A 17,889-nucleotide genomic window follows, 5' to 3' on the forward strand; every position below is an offset into this window, starting at 1 on the left:
CAGGTAAGAAGGAGTTTGAAAGTAGATGATTACATGTTAGCTGCTCAAAAATACCACCAAGGACCCAAGTTCTTTCTGTCTTTCTGATATTTCATCCTTAGTATGTTGGCTTTTACACGTTACTCTCTGATTACAAGATGTCTGCTTTAGCTTTGGAGATCACATTTGCAGTTAAAGCAGAAAGAAGTGGGGATTGGGTAGCAACAGCTTCATCTATCCTTTGTTGTTAGGGTCCTAGACTATTTAGGTTGCAATAGCAAAATAAAATATAGTAGGTGGCCTAAACAACAGTTATATTCTCACAGTTCTGGAGGCAGGGGAGTTCAAGATCAAGGGGCCAGGGAATTTGGTGTCTGGTGAAAAGTCTCTTCCTGGCTGTTTGCTGAAAGACTCACCTTCAGCTTCAGGTTCAGAAGATTCATCAGCAAAATAACCATTCCACACTTTAATAAGCAAGAAATAAGGAAATTTATTATATTAGTAGTAAGTTACAATATAAGGACAAGCAATATATATATATATAGAGAGAGAGAGACAGAAACAGAGACGGACGTAAATGTACATACATCACCAATTTGGGAGAACTTACATCACCAAGTTGGGAGAACAAGCAATATATAGCTAGATAGAAATAAAAGCGTATACATCACCAGTTGGGGAAACACCTACATCCAGACCCAAGCAATGCTGGGAAGTCCCTGGAACAGCAATCTGGAGTCCCAATTGGGAAGGTCCTTGGCAGTGCATCCACTCCACAGGTGCACTTCAGTGTGCAGTCCAAAGGAGTCCTTCTTTTAACGTCAAGCAGCAAGCTGCTAACCATCAGCTTATGTGCAAATATGCAGCTCTGGCTATCATCATAATGCTTTGATAATTTAGTTGTGAGTTTCAGAATGTTTGTTGATCTCTGGGAGCTGGCCAGATTCCCAAGGTCCAGGAAACTTCATGGCTTACTCCCTTCTTTATCTGTTGGTTCTCAAGACCTACTTTCGCTGTTTCTGCTGATCTGCACATAGTCCAGCAGTTTGAGATGTAGCTTCTTTCAGGGCCTTTGTCAAAGACTTATTGTTGTCTCTGAAGCCTGAACAAGACTATTAAGTTTCCCAACACTGGCTTATAGACAATCACTTTCTCGCTGTGTTCATATGGTCTTTCCTTGGGAAGAAAAGAGAGATGTCTGTCTCTTCCTCTTCTTATAACGGCACTGATCCTACCATGAAGGCTCCACCCTCATGACCTAATCTAAGCCTAATTATCTCCCAAAGACCCCACCTCCAAACACCATCACACTGGAAACTAGGGCTTCAACAGATGAGTTTGGAGAGGATACAAAAATCGATCCAATAACAGTAAGGAAGGCAAAAGCTTACCCAGGAACACTCAGCAGAGTGTTCAGACTCTCTGAAGACAAAAGCTTACCAGGAACACTCAGACTAAGCCATCTACTTAGTCTCATTGGTAAGAACTGGTTCACATGGACTCTTAGTACAAGGGCAGGGAAGGTGAAAGTTTAATGAGACACATTTTTGCCTTAAACAATATTAGGGATACCCTGTCAAGTAAGTAAAAGGAAACGGATATTGGGTAGGTAACTACCAGTGACTGCTATACATGCTTAACTCAGCATAGTTTGCAAAAGTTCTAGGACTTCCTTTACTTCTAATGAAACGGATGCTAATTTCAAGTCAAGTTTATATTTTTCTGAACAAAGTTCAATACTATTAAGCAACATTTGATAAAGTCTTACAATGTCTAGCTACTTTATCAAGTAATTTTACTTACTTGTCACAACAATGCTATGAGGTAGGAATTAGCATCCCTGTAACTCTAGTCTCTGAAGGAGTATTAGGTCACACATTCTACTCTGACATAAACAGCAGCAAATAAACCAAGGCCAAATTCCACCCAAAGCTAGAACTCCTATCTGCCTCACAGTCAACATTCTGTTCAACATCTGTTGTACTTTTCTGTATTTCAGAGACTGAGGAATGTCATTTCTTCAATTCTTACTCTTACATGGAATAGACGGACAAAAGAAGTAGGAAGAAAAGCAAGTTTAGCAAACTGGAATAAAATAAAATATTAAGGAAAAATTAGGTTATGATTTTTTTTCTAAAATATACCTAAGATAAAAGTGATAAAGTTTCAATTTTCTGAAGCTCATTTATCCAGGCTTAATTAAGATTCAGCCCCTTCTTCCTCTGTGGTTTTAGATAAGTTACTTAACCTTTCAGAGCTGCATTTTCTTCTCTGTAAAATTTTTACTTTTCATATTAATACTTAGTTCTTATAATTATTGAAGAACTAAATAAATCAAGGTTATTACACATCTGACATCATGCCTGGCAAGCAATACACAATAATGTGTTTTTTCCTCATTTTCCTTAAAAGAATCAATTTTAGTTATCTGGGAAGTTCATCCCTATGTAGCAACTTATTTTACTAAAATGCCACATGAGCAAGATACTCTTGGTGTTAATAGAAATATTTATATAAAACTGTCTATTAAGCCCAAAGTCCAAGGTGATGAGGTGGTTTGGTCCATTTTATCATGCTTGCCTAAACCTATTGGAAAATTGACTGCATGTGAAAGACTGCACAAGCAATAACTTTGGCCTTATATATCAAAAATCACTGCACCTATGGTTTCTCTTTATATTTTTATTAGCTAAGTCTTGCATCTATCTTGCTATAAGTGTGAAGTCTCACTAATGGAAATGGTTGCTATCATCTATATTTACAATTGTATTATGGGAAGAGAAGAGTGAGGAGAAGTGGCAATTTGGAGGTGAAAATGTGCAAGGTTGGGTCCCATTGTAGGGAGCTCTGGATGCCTTGAAGATTCTACACAACTGAGGAAGAAAGCCACCCAAATAATGAAAGAAGATGTAAATGGAGGGGAGGTGAAAGTGTGGAAAACATCAACAGAATGTTGGGGAATTTATTGGACAAAACTCCTCCTACATCAGTATGTCAAAGATCCATTTTGTTAATTCCCTTTAATTGCAACTTGTCACTTCAGGTATTTATTTGTCCTCATTCAAATCTATTCATATTTCCTAGAACCTCTCATGGTGTGTTTAAGCTTTTGATAGATGCTAAAAGAAAAAAGATGTTCTACCAATTTGGGAAAGTTATTTTATTCCTCATGCCTCAAAGTTACAACTGCACCAATAAGAGCACAACTTAAACTCCCTTTATATCTTTGCATTAATTTAAAAAACATTGCAGCTACCTCACTACTGTGTGTGGAAGGGGTGGTATTGGGTGTATGTGTGTACGTATGTGTATGATTGAGAAACAGAACAAATCAGGGACAGTGAAACTACATCACCTCATCAATTACCAGCATAAATGTTTACCAGCCCAGTGGGATTTGTAATGGTGTTTTGAAGTTAAATTAAGTCATTCATTTTAAAGAGAGACTTTATTCCCCCAATGATTTCTTTGTAAACATGGGATTCATTATTTTATTTGTGTTGGCCAGGTTTACAGTTCTCTAGAGCGTCGATTGACAAGCTATGGTTTCCTTCCATATCTGACAAAATACCATTTTTTTTTTTTTTGGTAAATAAAGTTTTACTGGAACACAGCCATACTCATTGTTATATATTATCTGTGACTGCTTTTACACTACAATGGCAGAGTTGAGTAGTTGCAATAAAAAAATGTGTGGCTCAAAATGAAAATATTTACTATCTGGCCCTTCACAGAAAAAGGCTACTGACCCTTTCTCTTGACAGGAGGTCAGTCAAATTTAATATAGAGGTTGAAGTGGTGATGCCTTGGAATATGGAATAAAATATTGACAGTTTAATTTCTACTTATCTTTTCCCTCCAAACAAATGAAAAATTACACTTTACAATCATTTAATTCATGGGCTGACCAGGATACCCCCTGCTTGTCCATGGATTAGATGGTCACATTTATGGAATGTGGATAAGGTATCTTAAGGAAAAAGATTCCACATATGGAATCTTCTTCCACAATCCAGCATCCTTCCTCACTTTTTCACATCCAACCCAGGATGACATGGTACATTTTATATGCGACTAATTAACTAGATTTAAAAATCATATTATCTATCCAAATTGACCCTTATGAAATGGACACTTTAAAAGATTCATGCAGGACAGGAAGATCAAGATGGTGGAGTAAGAGAAAATGGAACTCACCTTCCCCTCATGACCATATCAAAAATACATCCACGTGTGGAAAAATTCCCATGGACAATTAACTGGAACCTAGCAGGATACTTGCACAACCAAGGCTGAAAGAAAAATACACACATAATCAGAAAGAAGGGAAGCAAAGCAATTGGGTTGGGATCTGTACCTCTGGGAGGAAACTAAGAGGACAAGGAAGATTACACAAGTGGACATATACCCTGGGGAATAAGTGGGTTGAGCCACAGACTTGGTGTACCAGTCCTGGGGTCCTACAAGTAGGAGACAAGCCCCCTTGGTTGCTTGAAGAACTGGTGGGAGAGATAGAAAGGCTGGAGAAGCTTATATTCCCATCATGAGGAGTGTATGGGTGCTGGCTTGCCCCCAGGCAGGGCAGAGAGCGGTTTGCCTTAGTGGTTGCACCTCACGGCACTTCCCAGGCCAGCCAAGCAAATATCCCAGCCCTGCTCACTCCATGCCACAGCTTGGCACTGGATCTAGGGTGGCCAGGACCAGTCAAAAGACTTGACCTTGAGATGCAGAACCAACCAAGTCAACTGGGTGGTAGTGCTTACTCAAGAAGCACTCCAGACCACACTGCCAGAATTCTCACAACTGCCTCTCTGCACTCCGACCCTAAGCCAAAAAACTGTCCAGATCCACTCACTTCACACCACAACACAGTGTTAGATCTGAGACAGTCACAACCAGGGAGAAGACACAACTGTGGGTTGCCTCTGAGAGGAGCAGCAGATGCCTGCACAGACATAGCATCAAACCTCTGTAAGCACATGAGCCCCACTTGCGTCAGCATGCCCCACCTTTGGGGAAAATATCCCAGAAGGGACAGAAGGAAAAACACATTTGGAGAGAACAGAACCAGCTCATGCCTGACCCTCAGTGTTTCCACTCCAGCAATGTAGGAGCAAACTCTTACCCTGACAGAGCAGTGATGGAAACTGAACAGAGAGGAAGTCCCACCTCACTCCCTGCAGAGGCTCTAGCTTCTCCATCACCAGCCTCATCCATTACCAAGGTGATACAGCCAACACACTCTAAATAAAGAGATGACTGGCACCCACATCAAGCCCAGCTCTCCCACTAAAGACATTGGGCACAAGAAAATTACATAAGGATGTTCCCACATAAGAATACCACTCATAATCACAAGAGGTAACAGCCCAGTCTGTGGCAGATGGGACAGAATGTGACCTACACAGATAGTCTATACCACAGATCTGTGTGCCCCAGCCTGAGACAGGTGTACACCAGTGCACATGGGGCCTGAGTGCTGGAACATGGGGTTTGGAGAGCAGACCTTAGGAGGGGACTGTAGTTGACTGTGAGGGGACAGCCTGAGGGAACAGGAGTGAGGAGCTCCACAACCAGGAAAGCTTGTGGAGGAAGCCTGGATTACCACAGAAGTGAAGCATCATTGTTGAGTGATACACAAAAAGCAGAGCTGCCATTGCAGCCTCTCTCCTCAAGCACTGGTCCCTGCTTCCACTGGCATTTGGGAGGGCTACCACTGGAGCCGACTCGAGTGCCCCTGCCATTGCCGACTCTAACCGCCCCCCCTCAACCTGGGTGATCCGCTTACACCAAGCACTACCTGATGAGCTCTTGCATTCCAATTGCTACCCCAGCACCCTCCCACCTGGGTGGCGCAATTGCCCTGATCACCACTGCGGCTCCTTCCTGCCTGGCAGGCTTGTATGTTCTGGCAACCTCTGGAACAGACTCAGATGAGGGGAACAGGCAGAGGTGGGGCTGAAACCACAGCTGAGCCTCAGGGGCCCTGTGACTAAGTAAAAAGAGCTGAAACCTCTCCTCACAGCTGTGCAAATTGGGGAGTTACACCTCCACTGACAACTTCTTAAATTCAGCAACTGCAAAACATATGAAAAGACAAGTGCTCTTGCAATTGAGATGGGTCTGGCTTTAGCAGCTGTGGGGTTTGTGGGCATGTATACACTGGGATTGGGCCAGGCCAGAGTATGAGCTGCCTCCATAGCTCCCATAGTGGGTACAAGTGCACAACTACTGCAGTCCTGGGACCTGACCTCAGTGAATCTGCACAAAAGGCCTGGTGGACCAATGCCTGAGAGTCACCAGGGCCAATTGCCAGCATACCCACAGTTAAGGTGGGAATGAGAGCATTGCCAACAGTGAACTTTGTGTGCCCACACAATGGGCAAAAGGGGACACAACAGAGCACATTCACAGGTGCACATATTCCGAGGAGGACTACTCAGTGGCTTCTCTCCCAGTAGGACTGCTCCTATCCTGCCGACCTTGCACCACTAAGAAACAGATCTCAGAGCCTCTACTGCAACAACTCAAGAGTATGTCCTGTCCCTAACAGGGCAGTTACAACCACAGAGCAAAGGGGAATCCCTGCTCAATAGCTAAGGCAGGATCTTGTCACCACAACACCAATCAAGCTCCCTATTGGGGAGAGTATGTGCTCTAGAGTGGGAGCTCGCTCCTATCCTTTCTTTAATCAAAGAATAAGACTTTCCTTTGCTCCTGAACCAAACACCTTCTCATTCTATTGGCTCCAATGAACAAGGCAGGAGGACCCTTGTTGGGGACTGACTCAAAAAGCTCTGCAAAGGTGATTAGAATAAGGAGCTCTTAGAGCTAGAAGATCGAGTACTCTATTCCTGTTCTACAAAACCACCAGTAAGGTGAAGGAAGTGAAGCTCCTAAAGTTCAAGTAATTTGACGAATGACACCCAGGTCAGAAGTGGACAAACCAGATTTGATGCCGTCTTTCTGCTGCCAAGTCAAGAACCCTTTTATAATACTAGTACATAATTCAGTGGCTTTAAGAATATTCAAGAGAGAGACCTTCAAGGTGGAAGAAAAGTAAGACGTGGAGATCACCTTCCTCCCCACATATACAACAGAAATACATCTACATGTGAAACAACTCCTACAGAACACATACTGAACGTAGGTAGAAGAACTCACACTTCCCAAAAGGCAAGAAACTCCACACGTACCTGGGTAGGACAAAAGAAAAAAGAAAAAAACAGACAAAAGAATAGGTATGGGACCTGCACCACTGGAAGGGAGCTGTGAAGGACAAAAAGTTTCCATGCATTAGGAAGCCCTTTCACTGGCAGAGATGGGGGGTGGCAGGGAGGAAGCTTCAGAGCCGTGGAGGAAAGTGCTGTAACAAGGGTGCAGAGGGCTAAGCAGAAAGATTCCTGCAGAGAGGATCAGTACCAACCAGCACTCACCAGCCTGAGAGGCTTCTCTGCTCACTTGTCAGCTGGGACGGTTTGGGGCTGGGAGCTGAGGCTCAGGCTTTGGAGGTGAGATCCAGGGAGAGGACTGGGGTTGGCTGCATGAAAACAGCCTGGAGAGAGCTGGTGTGCCACAGCTAGCCAGGAGGGAATTGGGGAAAATATCTGGACCTGCCTAAGAGGCAAGAGGCAATTGTTTTGGGGTGCGTGAGGAGAGGGGATTCAGAGCACTGCCTAAACAAGATACAGAGACAGGCACGAGCTGGGGCTATCAGCGCAGACACCAGAGATGGGCATGAAATGCTAAGGCTGCTGCTGCAGCCACCAAGAAGCCTATGTACAAGCACAGGTCACTATCCACACCTCCTCTCCCGGGAGACTGTGCAGCCTGCCACTGCCAGGGTCCCAAGATCCAGGGACAAATTCTCCAGGAGAACACACGGCGAGCCTCAGACTGTTGCAATGACACATCGGCCTCTGCCACCCCAGGCTCCCACTGCATTATGTACCCCTCCTTCCCCCAGCCTGAGTGAGCCAGAGTTCTTAATCAGCTGCTCCTTTAACCCCTTGCTGTCTGAGCAAAGAACAGATGCCCTCAGGCGACCTACATACACAGATGGGGCTAAATCCAGAGCTGAACTCCAGGAGCTGTGTGAACAAAGAAGAGAAAGGGAAATCTCTCCCAGCAGCCTCAGGAGCAGCGGATTAAATCTCCACAATCAACTTGATGTACCCTGCATCTGTGGAATACCTGAATAGACAACGAATCTTCCAGAATTTGAGATAGTGGACTTTGGGAGGAACGATATATGTATTTTTTTCATTTTCCTCTTTTTTGCGAGTGTATTTGTGTATGCATCTTTTTGTGATTTTGTCTGTATAGCTTTGCTTTTACCAATTGTTCTAGGGTTCTCTCTGTCCATTTTTGTGTTTGTTTTTTAGTATAGATTTTACCACTTGTTATCATTGGTGGATTTGTTTTTTGGTTTGCTTGCTCTCTTCTTTCTTTCTTCCTTTTTTTTTTCTTTTTTTCTTATTTTTTAATTTTCTTATTTTTCATAATCATCTTTATTTTTATTTTAATGACTTTATTTTATTTTATATTTCTTTATTTTTTTTCCTCCCTATTCTTCTGAGCCGTGTGGCTGACAGAGTCTTGGTGCTCCGGCTGGGTGTCAGGCCTGTGCCGCTGAGGTGAGAGAGCCGAGTTCAGTATATTGGTCTACCAGAAAACTGCAAGCTCCACATAATATCAATCAGTGAAAACTCTCCCAAAGATCTCCATCTTGATGCTAAGACCCAGCTCCACTCAATGACCAGCATGCTACAGTGCTGGACACCCAATGCCAAACAACTAGAAAGACAGGAACACAACACCACCTATTAGAACAGAGGCAGCCTAAAATCATAATAAGGTCACAGACACCTGAAAACAAATCACCGTATGTGGTCCCACCCATCAGAAAGATAAGATCCAGCCTTATCCATCAGAACACAGACACTAGTCCACTCCACCAGGAAGCCTACCTAACCCACTGAACAAAACCTAGCTACTGGGGGCAGACACCAAAAAGAAAGGGAACTACAAACCTGCAGGCTGTGAAAAAGAGACCCCAAACACAGTAAGTTATGCAAAAGGAGAAGACAGAGAAACACACAGAAGATGAAAGAGTAAGGTAAAAACCCACCAGACCCAAAAAAAATGAAGAGGAAATAGGCAGTCTACCTGAAAAAGAATTCAGAGTAATGATAGTAAAGATGATCCAAAATCGTGCAAATAGAATGGAGAATATACAAAAAAACCTCTAACAAGGACCTAGAAGAACTAAAGAGCAAACAAACAATGATGAACAACACAGTAAATGAAATTAAAAATTCTCTAGAAGGAATCAATAGCAGATAACGGAGTCAGAAGAATGGATAAGTGACCTGGAAGATAAAAGAGTGGAAATAACTACTGCAGAGCAGAAAAAGGAATGAAAGAATTAATGACAGTCTTAGCAACCTATGGCACAAAATTAAACACGCCAACATTCTAATTATAGGGGTCCCAGAAGAAGAAGAGAAAAAGAAACGGACTGAGAAAATATTTGAAGAGATTATAGTTGAAAATTTCCCTAATATGGGAAAGGAAATAGTCAATCAAGTCCAGGAAGCTCATGGAGTCCCATACAGGATAAACCCAAGGAGAAACACACCAAGACACATACTAATCAAACTATCAAAAATTAAATACAAAGAAAAAACATTAAAAGCAGCAAGGGAAAACAACAAATAACATGGAAGGGAATCCCCATAAGGTTAACAGCTGATCTTTCAGCTGAAACTCTGCAAGCCAGAAGGGAGTGACAGGACATATTTAAAGTGATGAAAGGAAAAAACTTACAACAAAGATTACTCTACCCAGGAGTGATCTCATTCAGATTTGACAGAGAAATTAAAACATTTACAGAAAAGCAAAAGCTAAGAGAATTCAGCACCACCAAACCAGCTTTACAAAAAATGCTAAAGGAACTTCTCTAGGCAGGAAACACAAGAGAAGGAAAAGACCTACAATAACAAACCTAAAACAATTAAGAAAATGGTAATGTGAACATACATATTGATAATTACCTTAAATGTAAATGGATTAAATGCTACAACCAAAAGACATAGACTGACTGAATGGATACAAAGTAAAACCCATATATATGCTGTGTACAAGAGACCCACTTCAGACCTAGGGACACATACAGATTGAAAGGGAGGGGATGGAAAAAGATATTCCATGCAAATGGAAATTAAAAATAGCTGCAGTACTAATTCTCATATCAGACAAAATAGACTTTAAAATAAAGACTATTAGAAGAGACAAAAAAGGACACTATGTAATGATTAAGGGATAAATTCAAGGGGAAGATATAACAATTTTAAATATTTATGCACCCAACATAGGAGCACCTCAACACATAAGGCAAATACTAATGGCCATAAAAGGAGAAATCAACAGTAACACAAATATAGTAGGGGACTTTAACACCCCATTTTCACCAATGGACAGATCATACAAAATGAAATTAAATAAGGAAACACAAGCTTCAAATAATACATTAAACACGATGGACTTAATTGTTATTTATAGGACATTCATTCGAAAAACAGCAGATTAAACATTCTTCTCAAGGGCTCATGGAATATTCTCCAGGATAGATATATTGGGTCACAAATCAAGCCTTGGTAAATTGAAGAAAATTCAAATTGTATCAAGTATCTTTTCTGGCCACAACACTATGAGACTAGATAACAATTACAGGAAAAATTCTGTAAAAAATAAAAACACATGGAGGTTAAACAATGCACTACTAAATAACCAAGAGATCACTGAAGAAATGAAAGAAGAAATCAAAAAAACCTAGCAACAAATGACAATGAAAACATGACGACCCAAAATCTATGGGATGCAGCAAAAGCAGTTCAACTACAGAAGTTTATAGCAATACAATCCCACCTAAAGAAACAAAAAATATATCAAATAAACAACATAACCTTCCACCTAAAGCAATTATAGAAAGAACAACAACAAAAAAAAAAAAGCGAGCAAAAGGAAAGAAACCATAAAAATCAGTTCAGAAAACAATGAAAAAGAAATGAAGAAAACAATAACAAAGATCAATAAGAGTAAAAGATGGGTTTTGAGAAGATAAACAAAATTGATAAACCATTAGCCAGATTCATCATTAAAAAAAGGGAGAAGACTCAAATCAATAGAATTAGAAATGAAAGAAAAGAAGTAACAACTGACACTGCAGAAAGTCAAAGGGTCCTGATAGATTACTAAAAGCAATTATATGCCAAAAAATGGAAAACCTGGAAGAAATGGACAAAATCATAGAAAATCTCAACCTCCTGAGAGTGACCAAGGAAGAAAGAGAAAATATAAACAGACCAATCACAAGCACTGAAATTGAGACTGTCATTAAAAATCTACCAACAAACAAAAGTTCAGGGCCACATGGTTTCACAGGTGAATTCTATCAAGCATTTAGAGAAAAGCTAACACCTACCCTACTCAAACTCTACAAAAATATAGCAGAGGGAGGAAAATTCCAAAACTTATTCTTTGAAGCCACCATCACTCTGATACCAAAACCAGACAAAGATGTCACAAAGAAAGAAAACTACAGTCCAATATCCTTGATGAACATAAATGCAAATATCTGCAACAAAATATTAGCAAACAGAATCCAACAGCACATTAAAAGGATCATACACCATGACCAAGTGGGGTTGATCCCAGAAATGCAAGGATTCTTCAATATACACAACTCAATCAATGTGATATGCCATATTAACAAATTGAAGGATAAAAACCATATGATCATCTTAGTAGATGCTGGAAAAACTTTCAACAAAATTAAACAGCCATTTATGATGAAAACTCTCCAGAAAGTAGGCATAGAGAAAACTTACCTCAAAATAATAAAGGCAATATATGACAAACCCACAGCCAACATCATCCTCAATGGTGAACAACTGAAACCATTTCCACTAAGATCAGGAACAAGACAAGGTTGCCCACTCTCACCACTATTATTCAACATAGTTCGGAAGTTTTAGCCACAGCAATCACAGAACAAAAAGAAATAAAAGGAATCCAAATCAGAAAAGAAGAAGTAAAGTTTTCACTATTTGCAGATGACATGATACTATACACAGAGAATCCTAAAGATGCTACCAGAAAACTACGAGAGCTAATCAATGAATTTGGTAAAGTAGCAGGATACAAAATTAGTGCACAGAAATCTCTTGCATTCCTAAACACTAAGGATGAAAAATGTGAAAGAGAAATTAAGGAAACACTCCCTTGTACCATTGCAACAAAAATAATAAAATATCTAGGAATAAAACTACCTAAGGAGACAAAAGACTTGAATGGAGAAAACTATAAGACACTGATGGAAAAATTAAAGACAATACAAACAGATGGAGAGATATACCATGTTCTTGGATTGGAAGAATCAACATTGTGAAAATGATTATAGTAGCCAAAGCAATCTATATATTCAGAGAAATCCCTGACAAACTACCAATGGCATTTTTCACAGAACTAGAACAAAAAATTTCACTATTTGTATGGAAACACAAAAGACCCAGAATAGCCAAAGCAATCTTCAGAAAGGAAAACAGAGCAGGAGGAAAACAGTGTCCTTGACTTCAGATTATACTACAAAGTTACTTTAATCAAGACAGTATGGTACTGGCACAAAAACAGAAATATAGATCAATGGAACAGGATAGAAATCCCAGAGATAAACCCATGTACATATGGGCACCTTATCTTTGATAAAGGAGGCAAGAATATGCAATGGAGAAAAGACAGTTCTTCAATAAGTGGTGCTGGCAAAACTGGACAGCTACATGGAAAAGAATGAAATTAGAACACTTCCTAACACCATACACAAAAATAAACTCAAAATGGATCCAAGACCTAAATGTAAGGTCAAACACTATAACACTTAGAGGAAAACGTAGGCAGAAGAATCTATGATATAAATCACAGCAAGATCCTTTTTGACCCACTGCCTAGAGAAATGGAAACAAAAACAAAAATAAACAAATGGGACCTAATTAAACTTAAAAGCTTTTGCACAGAAGAGGAAACCATAAACAGGAAGGAAAGACAACTCTCAGAATGGGAGAAAATATTTGCAAATGAAGCAACTGAGAAAGGGTTAATCTCCAAAATTTACAAGAAACACATGCAACTCAATTTCAAAAACACAAACAAAATCCAGAAATGGGCAGAAGACCTAAATGGACATTTCTCCACAGAATATATGAACATTGCCACACACATATGGAAGAATGCTCAACATCACTAATCAGTAGAAAAATACAAATCAAAAGTACAATGTGGTATCACCTCATACCAGTCACAATGGCCATCATAAAAAAATCTACAAACATAAATGCTAGAGAGGGTGTGGAGAAAAGGGAACCCTCTTGTACTGTTGGTGGGAATGTAAATTGATACAGCCACTATGGAGAACAGTATGGGGGTTCCTTAAAAAAGTCAAAATAGAACTACCATACGACCCAGCAATCCCAGTACTGGGCATATACCCTGAGAAAACCATAATTCAAAAAGAGTCATGTACCAGAATGTTCATTGCAGCTCTATTTACAATAGCTAGGACATGGTAGCAACCTAAGTGTCCACTGACAGATAAATGGATAAAGAAGATGTGGCACATGTATACAATGGAATATTACTCAGCCATAGAAGGAAACGAAATTGAGTTATTTGTAGTGAGGTGGATGGACCTAGAGTCTGTCATACAGAGTGAAGTAAGTCAGAAAGAGAAAAACAAATACCGTATGTTAACACATATATATGGAGTCAAAAAACTGGTTATGAAAAACCTAGGGACAAGACAGGAATAAAGACGTAGACCTAGAGAATGTACTTGAGGACACGGGGAGGGTGAATTGTAAACTGGGACAAAGTGAGAGATTGGCATGGACATATATACACTACCAAATGTAAAAGTGATAGCTACTGGGAAGCAGTCACATAGCACAGGGAGATCAGCTTGGTGCTTTGTGACCCCCTAGAGGGGTGGGATAGGGACAGTGGGAGGGAGACACAAGAGGGGGGCAATATGGGGATATATGTATATGTATAGCTGATTCACTTTGTTATAAAGCAGAAACTAACACACAATTGTAAAGAAATTACACTCCCATAAAGATGTTTAAAAAGAAAGCCCCTATCCAGGGGATAATGAAACAAGTTTCTGTACCAACCTTACCCACCAGGGGGAAGGCAACAGAAGCAGGAGTAAATACATGCCTCAGCCTGTAGAAAGGAGACCACAAATACAGTAAGGTAGACAAAATGAGACAACAAAAATTATGTTGCAGACAAAGGAGCAAAATAAAAACCAAAAAGAACAACTAAATGAAGAGAAGATAGGCAATCTACCTGAAAAATAATTCAGAGAAATGATAGTAAGGATGATCCAAGATCTCAAAAAAAAAACAAACATAGGGGCACAGATCAAGAAGACACAAGGGGCTTCCCTGGTGGCACAGTGGTTGAGAGTCTGCCTGCTGATGCAGGGGGAACGGGTTCATGCCCTGGTCCAGGAAGATCCCACATGCTGCAGAGCAGCTAGGCCTGTGAGACATGGCCACTGAGCCTGCGCGTCTGGAGCCTGTGCTCCACAACAGGAAAGGCCACAACAGTGAGAGGCCCATGTACCGGAAAAAAAAATAAAAGAAGGCACAAGAAATGTTTAACAAAAGCCTAGAAGAACTAATGAACAAACAAGCAGAGATGAGAAACACAGTAACAAAAATTAAAAATGCACTAGAAGGAATCATTTGCAGAATAACTGTGGCAGAAGAATGGATGAGTGACTTGAAAGACATAATGGTGGAAAAATCTCCCATGGAACAGAATAAGGAAAAAAGAATTAAGGAAATGAGGACAGTCTCAGAGAGCTCTGGGACAACACTAAATGCCCCAACATTTGAATTGTAGGAGTCCCAGAAGAAGAAGAAAAAGAGAAAGGGCCTGAAAAAAATTCTGAAAAGATTATAGTCAAAGACTTTCCTAACATGGAAAAGGAAATAGGCACCCAAGTCCAGGAAGTGCAGAGAGTCTCATACAGGATAAAGCAAAGGAGGAATACACTGAGACACATATTAATCAAACCAACAAAAATTAAATACAAAGAAAAAATATTAAAATCAACAAGGGAAAAGCAACAAATAACACACAAGGGAAACCTAATAAGATTAACAGCTGATTTTTCAACATAAACTTTGCAGTCCAGAAGGGAGTGGTAAGATATATTTAAGTGATGAAAGGGAAAAACCTACAACCAAGAATACTGTAACGCAGCAAGGCTCTCACTCAGATTCGATGGAGAAATCAAAAGATTTACAGACATGTAAAGGTTAAGAGAATTCAGCACCACCAAACAAGCTTTACAGCCAATACTAAAGGAACTTCTCTAGGCAGGAAACACAAAAGTAGAGAAATAAAAGTAAGAGAAGAAAAGATACCTAAAAAATAAACCAAAAACAATTAAGAAAATGGCAATAGGAACATACATATTGATAATTAATTTAAATGCAAATGGATGAATGGATACAAAACACAACCCATATTTATGTTGTCTACAAGAGATCAACTTTAGACCTAGGGAAACATACAGACTGAAAGTGAGGGGATGGAAAAAGATATTCCATGCAAATGGAAATCAAAAGAAACCTGTAGTATCAATACTCATGTCAGACAAAAGAGACTTTAAAATAAAGACAGTCACAAGAGACAAGGAAGGACACTATATAATGATCAAGGGATCAATCCAAAAAGAATATATAACAATTGTAAATATTTAGGCACCCAACTTAGGAGCACCTCAATACATAAGGTAAATGCTAACAGCCATAAAGGGGGAAATTGACAGTAAAACAGTAATACTGGGGGACTTCAACACTCCACTTACACCAATGGATAAATCATCCAGACAGAAAATTAATAAGGAAACACAAGCCTTAAATGACACATTAGACCAGGTAGACCTAATTAATATCTATAGCACATTCCATCCAAAAGCAGTAGAATACATTTTCTTCTCAAGTTCATATGGAACATTCTCCAGGATAGATCACACCTTGGGTCACAAATCAAGCCTTCGTAAGTTCCAGAAATTGGAAATCATATCAAGCATCTTTTCCAACCATAACACTATAAGATTAGAAATCAATTACAAGAAAAAAAACACAAACACATGGAGACTAAACAATATATTACTAAAAAACCAGTCAATCACTGAAGAAATCAAAGAGGAAATTAAAAAACTACGTCGAGACAAGTGACAATGAAAACACAAGGATGCATACCTATGGGACACAGCAAAAGCAGTTCTAAGAAGGAAGTTTATAGCAATGCAATCGTAACTCAAGAAACAAGAAAAATCTCAAATAAACAAACTAACCTTACATCTAAAGCAACTAGAGAAAGGAGACAAACAGAACCCAAATTTAGTCAAATGAAAGAAATCATACAAACTAGAGCAGAAATAAATAAATTGGAAATGAAGAAAACAAAAGCAAAGATCGAAACTAAAAGGTAGTTCTTTGACATAAAGAAAATTGATGAAACATTAGCAAGATTCATCAAGAAAAAAAAAAGAAGCTTTTCACCTTTGCTAATCTGAGTGCCAGAAACCAAAAGACACCATCAACAGATCCACAGTTCGGAGGAATTTAGATCCACAATTCTAAAGAATTACCAGATATATCAGAAATACATCTACATGTGGAACAACCCCTACAGAACACCTACTGAACGCTGGCAGAAGACCTCAGACCTCCCAAAAGGCAAAACACTCCCCACATACCTGGGTACGGCAAAAGAAAAAAGAATAAACGGCAAAAGAAAAAAGAATAAACAGAGACAAAAGAATAGGGACAGGGACGGGACCTGCACCAGTGGGAGGGAGCTGTGAAGGAGGAAAGGTTTCCACACACTAGGAAGCACCTTCGTGGGTGGAGACTGCCAGTGGTGGAGGGGGGGGGAGCTTTGGGGTCGCAGAGGAGAGAGCAGCAACAGGGGAGCAAAGGGCAAAGCGGAGAGATTTCCACACAGAGGATCAGTGCCGACCAGCACTCACCAGCCCTAGAGACTTGTCTGCTCACCAATCGGGGTGGGTGAGGCTGGGAGCTGAGTCTCAGACTTTGGTTGGAGCACAGGGAGAGGACTGGCGGTGTGAACACAGCCTGAAGGGGTTAGTGCACCATGGCTAGCCGGGAGGGAGTCCAGGAAAAAGTCTGGACCTGCCAAAGAGGGAAGAGACTTTTTCTTCCCTCTTTGTTTCCTGGTGCGCAAGGAGAGGGGATTAAGAGCACTGCTTAAAGGAGCTCCAGACAGAAGCATGAGCTGCGGCTAACAGCGTGGACCCCAGAGACGGGCATGAGATGCTAAGGCTGCTGCTGCCACCACCAAGAAGCCTGTGTGCAAGAACAGGTCACTCTCCACACCTCCCTTCTGGGGAGCCTGTACAGCCCGCCACTGCCAAGGTCCAGGGATCCAGGGACAACTTCCTAGGGAGAACGCATGGTGTGCCTCAGGCTGGTGCAACATCATGCCAGGCTCTTCCACTGCAGGCTCGCTCCGCACTCCATACCTCTCCCTCCCCCCAGCCTGAGTGAGCCCCGAATCAGTGGCTCCTTTAACCCCGTCCTGTTTGAGCGAAGAAAAGATGCCCTCCAGCGACCTACATGCAGAGGCGGGCCAAATTCAAAGCTGAAACCCAGGAGCTGTGCAGGGGGGGGGGGGAAGGAGAGAAAAGTAAATGTCTCCCAGCAGCCTCAGGAGCAGCAGATTAAATCTCCACAATCAATTTGATGTACCCTGCATCAGTGGAATACCGGAATAGACAATGAATCATCCCAAATTGAGAAGGTGGACTTT

This window comes from Monodon monoceros, unplaced genomic scaffold (assembly GCF_005190385.1).
Source record: "Monodon monoceros isolate NGI ecotype Baffin Bay Population unplaced genomic scaffold, NGI_Narwhal_1 Super_Scaffold_19, whole genome shotgun sequence".
NCBI lineage: Eukaryota > Metazoa > Chordata > Mammalia > Artiodactyla > Monodontidae > Monodon > Monodon monoceros.